Below are 6,410 nucleotides of genomic sequence, written 5' to 3'. Positions count from 1 at the left end.
AAGGCATGGCCAGGCAGGGCTTTACTTCTGGAGGCTCAACCTTTCCCAGCACCTAGAAGGTGCCCCTGCTCTCTGGTCTGCTGGCCTTTGCTCTGTTGTCAGGTCTGATTCCCTGACCATGACCCCTCTGCCTCTCTCTTAAAAGGATCCTTTGTGGTCGATCTGGTCCTGATCAGGTGATCCAGCATGATCTTGCCATCTGAAGACCCTTCATTGAATTATATCCACAGAGTTCATTTTGCCAGATCAGTGGACATCCAGTCACGGACCTCTGTTGGAGATTCAATACTGAACTTCCATTCTCTCTGACTTTTGAAGAGTTAGGTTATTTCAGTTGTCACACATCTGAGATTCTGACTTTCCAGAAAAATTCTATGTAATGTTACTAGTTAATATGCACTAAGATTATAGCTGAGAGGAAGAAAGAAAAAAAAAAAAAAAACCCTCTGTGGTAAGAATTTCCTACCCAGGGCAAAATGGTCCAGGAAGGGGAAGAAAATATTGCAAACAGGAAAAAAGATAAAACAGCACGCATTTTTTTTTTCAAAGTTGGCAGTTCCATCTTCCCTCTTACCAAACATTAAACTGTGTGTATTTCCTCTCCCCTCTCAAGCTTTCTCAGTGAATCAATCTGATTCAGATAATGAGATGAGATCTTTAAGATCGAGAAAGGCTTGAAGACATGGGCTGTGACAATGAGTGGACAGTGGCTGTCCTCCCTTCTGTCAATGACTCATCAGATATCTGGAAAAAAATCAAAGAAATGTCATTTAAATCGTGATACTGTTTTTCCATCACACAAAGCTGTTAACACTGTAGGTTCTGATGACAGACAGAACGAGGCCTAAATTCTCTGCCAGGCAAATGTCAATGATATTGGCTAATTTTCTTAGTCATGTCTGTATTCTTTTTTCCACTTGATGTTATAATGACATGAGCTTTTTTTTTTCATGTCATCAAAAACTCTTGATGATGAGGGAACAAAATGGCTTAGTGGATAAAGGTTTTTGCCAGCAAGCCTGAAGACCTGATTACAAGCCCCAGAAACTACATAAAGGGAGAGGGAGAGAACAGAGCCAATTCCACAGCTATCCTTTGACCTTCACAAATGCACCATGGCATGTACACACACACACACACACACACACACACACACACACACACACACACACACACACACACACACACACGGGGGGGGGGGGCACATTGTTTAATTTTGCTTTTCTTTATTTTTAATCTCTTTATCCTTCATTTTTGAGATAGCCTGGACTCAAACTTTCTGTGCATCTGAGAATAACCTTGAACTCCTGACCCTCCTGTCTTCACCTCCCCAGTACTCAGATTATACTGTGACATGTGTCAGCACACCTGGTTTAAACGCTACTGGCAATTGAACCCATGGCTTTTTGCATGCTAGGCAAGCATATCATAAACTGAGCCACACTCCCAGCCTCAAAGAAAAATTACTAGTCATTTATTTTAATGTCTGCTTGATGCTAATATCAAAACTAAGCTCAAGAGACCTGCCAAAGTCTCAAGGAGACCTGGTGGCTGGGCTGAGCACAGCACTTCACAGTGGCCGCCTCTGAGTTCTTCAGACTCAGCTCCCACGCCCCAGTCTGAGACTTCAGGTGTGATTTTTCACAGATCTGCTCCCTGTGCAGTCAACTGAGAAGAAACCACAATCTTTACCCAGCTGTGTAAGAGGCGATTCAATGACTTCAACATCACAGAATTCACAAAATAATGGAAAGAGTATGCTTTTTCTCTCAACACTCCCTCCCATCTTCTACCCTCAAGCCCCACACCCCAGCTTTCTCAACTCCCACCTTCTTAAGAACAAGCATTTAAATTAAGGCTCCAAGAGTTTATCATCACCCACTGTGCCATGAGAATCACCATAGTAAGAGAAGTGTGTGTGCATCTTGTAAAGGGTTCCCTCTGGAAAATCTCAAGGCCCTAGTTTCTTCCTGTGTGTACTTCTTGGTGCCAGACCGCAGGAGACAGAGCAGAAGAATGAGAAAGGATCAAGAGAAAGAAATTGCTCAAGCACAAACTCAAACCCTCCAACTGCCTTTTACTATTATCTATTAAGAATTGGGGAATTTGAGGAAGAAAGAAAGCAAAAACAAAAACCAGAATAGTGTGATGGAGATTTAAAACAAACCAAAGCAGGATGGGATGGGGTAAATCAATCGTGTGGTAGCCAAAAGCCAAAGACTTGGCAAGCCTCAGTAAGTTAGAGCCCCTTTAAGCCATGACAACCACCAGCTTGCACCTTTGGCTTAGTCAAAAATTACGTATCTGTCTACAATGGCTGCTTAAGTAAACATCTTCTGCTCAGGAGCATTTCTCAGTCTCATAGGGCTAGGGTGTAGTTCAGTGGTTGAGTGCTTGCCCAGCAAGTTCAGTCCCTAGCACTGAAAAAAAGGGGATGCAGCCCGTAAACTGCATGTTTCTACTTTCACATCCTATCATTATGTTGATATTTATCTTGAAATTTTTCACTTCTACTTACACTATGTCATCAACATGAAAACCACCTTATGTATCATACAAGAGCTGACCATGCTGCTATAATTTTACCAATTGTATAAAAAAATTAGACATGGGCGTTTGAAAGCAGAGTACATACAATATCAAACAAGTGATCCACATGTGCAGTGGTTAGTACGTTAGCATACTTTGTACGCATAAAGAAACTTTAGTGACCTTTTATTTGTTACCAAGAATCAATTCCAAATCTCACTGGTCACATTCATGGTAAATAACACTTACTGATCCCTACACTTAACACTCAAAGCCAAGTCCTAAACACTTCACAAATATTACTCTAGTTTTCTCTACCTCCCTATGCAGAATAGTATCTTTATTATTCCCGTTTTACATTTTTCCTTCTTAGCCAAAAGGACTAGGTAAATTTCCCAAAGACACACATGTGACACATGATGGAAGCAGGAAAAAGACCCAGGAAACCTTCCTTCATAGTTGGGTACTTGGTTAGTTAGACTTTCATTTTCTAACCCCTTTCTAATACTCTATCTTGTCTTCAATCTATCTTCCAATAAGCATTCATCTGTCATTTATTTTCTCTTTCAATTTCACATACTTACTATTACATTGAGTTTGTTTTCGTTTTGTATGTGATTATTTAATAAATAAACCATCTGTTCTAATCTAGTTTTTATTAATAATACTGCTCTCTGCTGCCCACTATAGACAATTTTGTGAAACCAATTACTAATGCTTTCAAAATTATATTTGATAAATTCGGTTAAGAGCTTAACTTTGAGATTTTGAACACAATATAAGCTATGCACTTGCACACTTAATTAATGTCACCTATAAATTTATTAAACATTACATAGCTGGGCATGGTGATGCATGCCTTTAATCCCAGAATTCAGGAAGCAGAGGCAGGCAGAGGCAAATAAATCTCCATTAAGTTTGAAGCCAGCCTGGTCTACATAGCAAGCTCCAAAATATCCAGGACTACATAGAGATACCTTGTCTCAAAACAAAACAATACAACAACCAAAAAACAAAAAACAAAAAAAAACATTACAACTGATTACCTAATGGATAGTGTGGGTGTCCTAGCCAGAAGAAGTATTATTTAAAAGAGTAATAATGAATCTTCTGAATTGCTGAGGAGATTTAATACAAAGAGTATAAAGAAACTGATACATAATAGATTCCATGCCTCACTTCAGGAAAACTTGAAGATTGCCATCCTTGAGTACCATGGAAAAGAAACTCAGAGATGGAGTTTGGTGTGAGGAGAAACTTTAGGCCATCATTTGTACAAATGAAGGGATAGAGGGAGGTGGAGGAACAGGGGGAGAACACTACACAAGACTCAAGTAGTCCCATGCAGAGTTCCAGAGTGTAAATCAGCCTTTAGAGTGGTCCTCTATTGGCCCTAAATGACCAGGTTTAAAGCTTCACACACATCCATCACAATAGATGGCTCCAGGAAGAGCTGAGTGTGACAATCCACAAAAGTTCTGAACTGTGGGCAACACCATCAAAACTGGAATAGCAAAATCCTTTACTGAAAGGGGTCACGTGGCACCTTGCAGTGTCTGCCACAAGGATAAATACTGGAAAATAATCAGATCCAATTCTGTGAGTTCAGCTACAGTGCTTTTCTGTGCTACCAACTGTATTTATGCCCCCAGAAGCCGAATAAATGGGAGAGCTTGTTGAGAATGCAATCTTGAAGTATTTTCTGCATTAAGATCTTTCCTATTTAAAGCAGTTTTTACTTATGGGTGGTAATTGGGAATTCCAGAAAAATACAGAAGTCAACCACTGCCACCAAAAAAAAAAAAAAAGGAAAGAAAATGAAAATCACTGCCACATATCTTGGCTAAAACCTAACAAGTGGCAAAATATTCTAAATTCAGATAATGATCATCTGATCTTTAAGAATTACTAAGGCTGAAAAGTTGAAAGAGAATATTCCACGTCAGATTATCTTAAATGCCCCAGAGAGTGTTCAATTAATAAATGAATGAATTCCTCGTGGCCTTCTTGTAAAATAATATAAAACATGAAAACCACAGCAGTCACAAAAGCTGATGTTTTCCTGCAATTTCATTCAAATTTCATTGGCTCAAGATTTCTCAAGGGAATGATAAATGTTCTGTTGAATTATTATGGTTTTAGGCTCCAAGGGGGTTAAAAATGTTGTCTTCAAATTATATACAGCTAACCATGCTGTATTTTATAATCATATGATGTTTTCAATGAGTAGGTGAGTTTTCAGTGGTCAGAATCCAATGTGTAAAATGCAAAGTTAAGAAAATCACAAGTTTCCCTTTGAGGGAGCTGTTAAAACTAGATTGCAAATGGCAAACATCATCTCTGACACTTAACTTTTTTTTTCAGTTCTAGAATGTCTATTTGAGTCTTCTTTTTTAATATTGTGTCATGCTGGTTGGTGATGGTGCATGCCTTTAATCTTAGCACTCAGGAGGCAGAGGCAGAGGCAGGAGAATCTCTGTGATTTCAAGGCCAGCCTGGTCTACACAGCGAGTGCCAGGACTACAGAGAAACCCTGTCAAAAAAAATCTTGTCTTTATGATTCTTTCAGGAAAAATTGGTCTCAAGTATCTGGCACTGTTTTGGTTTTTAGACTGTAGAAAATGTAGAGATAATTTGAGCGGCTGTGTGATTTTTATCTTCCTCTGGGAATGGTCTTCATGTACTTCTTCCAAGAATCTGTGAACAAAGCATCTTCATCCTAAGATATGACTAGGAGTAGAGAGTGACATCCTGTGACTCAAAGCAAGAACAAAGTCTAGAAGAGAAGAGGTTTTATTGTCCACTCAGGCCCACTTCATCCTACTCTTCCCCAGTCAAGGGGCTAATGGAAACACCATTAATTTTTTAATTTTTTAATCAGATTTTATAGATTGCTCAGCAAACATCACCAATGTAAAAAGTTACCATGTCCAGCTCATCCATCTTTCTTTTCTTCTGTCTCTGTCCCTGCCTCTCTCTTTTCTCTTCTTTCTTCCTTTTCCTTTCTTTCTTCTTATGTACCTTACCCAGGCAATTCAACATCACCTGGCTACCTCTCTTACCTGCTAACAGATTTTTATTACTGCCTTTATGCCCAGCTTTTCTATCTGTCTTCAGTGGAAGAGCTTGTCTAAAGGTCTTCATTGGCTATTACACAGATGGCCCTTCTGCTACATTGGAAAAATGGACATAAAGTTACACATTCAAAAGCATGTTTTTTTGAAAAACAAAATCTGTGTCATTTAACTTGTAGACCACAGCTACACAAAACAAACAAAAAGACTAGATAACAGATCCTCAAGAATCCTTGCATTTCTCAGCTGCACTATTTCATCACAACCTTCTTCAGTGTGGTCTATTTCAATATTCACCTGGTTTGGTCATTTGTAGCAGTTGTTAATATTAATAAATCATAAAGGTTCAGCATTCCATACATGAACTATCAGAACTTTACAAGCCCAGAGTTATACATCTAGATGGTTTTTCCTTAAAATAGTTGGTTAGGTTAATATCTAAGTTACATCTCTGTGACTATTATTCTACTAGTGATCCTTGTTGTATGCTTTAATTCACTTTTAATTTAATATACAGTATTGATGATAATTTGGGGCTGATTTAATATGATTTGAAAGTTTATCTAGGGGAGTTTTATTAAAATATTGTTATGATTTTCTCAGCTTGGAAAAAGAAGAAGTAAGGATTATGGGACTGTTGAAAATATGTAGATTTTGAATGTTGCCTATCAAGAAAAGGAAGTAGCAGATAACATCTTTTTCAGACTTAGTGTTTCTATATTTTACTTGGCTGAACATAATTCAGCAACTAAACCCATGAGAAATGCTGTCCTGCTTCTAACAATTTTGCCCCAAGAATAAACAAAA

This window comes from Onychomys torridus, chromosome 12 (genome assembly GCF_903995425.1).
Source record: "Onychomys torridus chromosome 12, mOncTor1.1, whole genome shotgun sequence".
In the NCBI taxonomy this organism is placed as follows: Eukaryota; Metazoa; Chordata; class Mammalia; order Rodentia; family Cricetidae; genus Onychomys; species Onychomys torridus.
Note: the sequence above shows the minus strand (reverse complement) of the source record.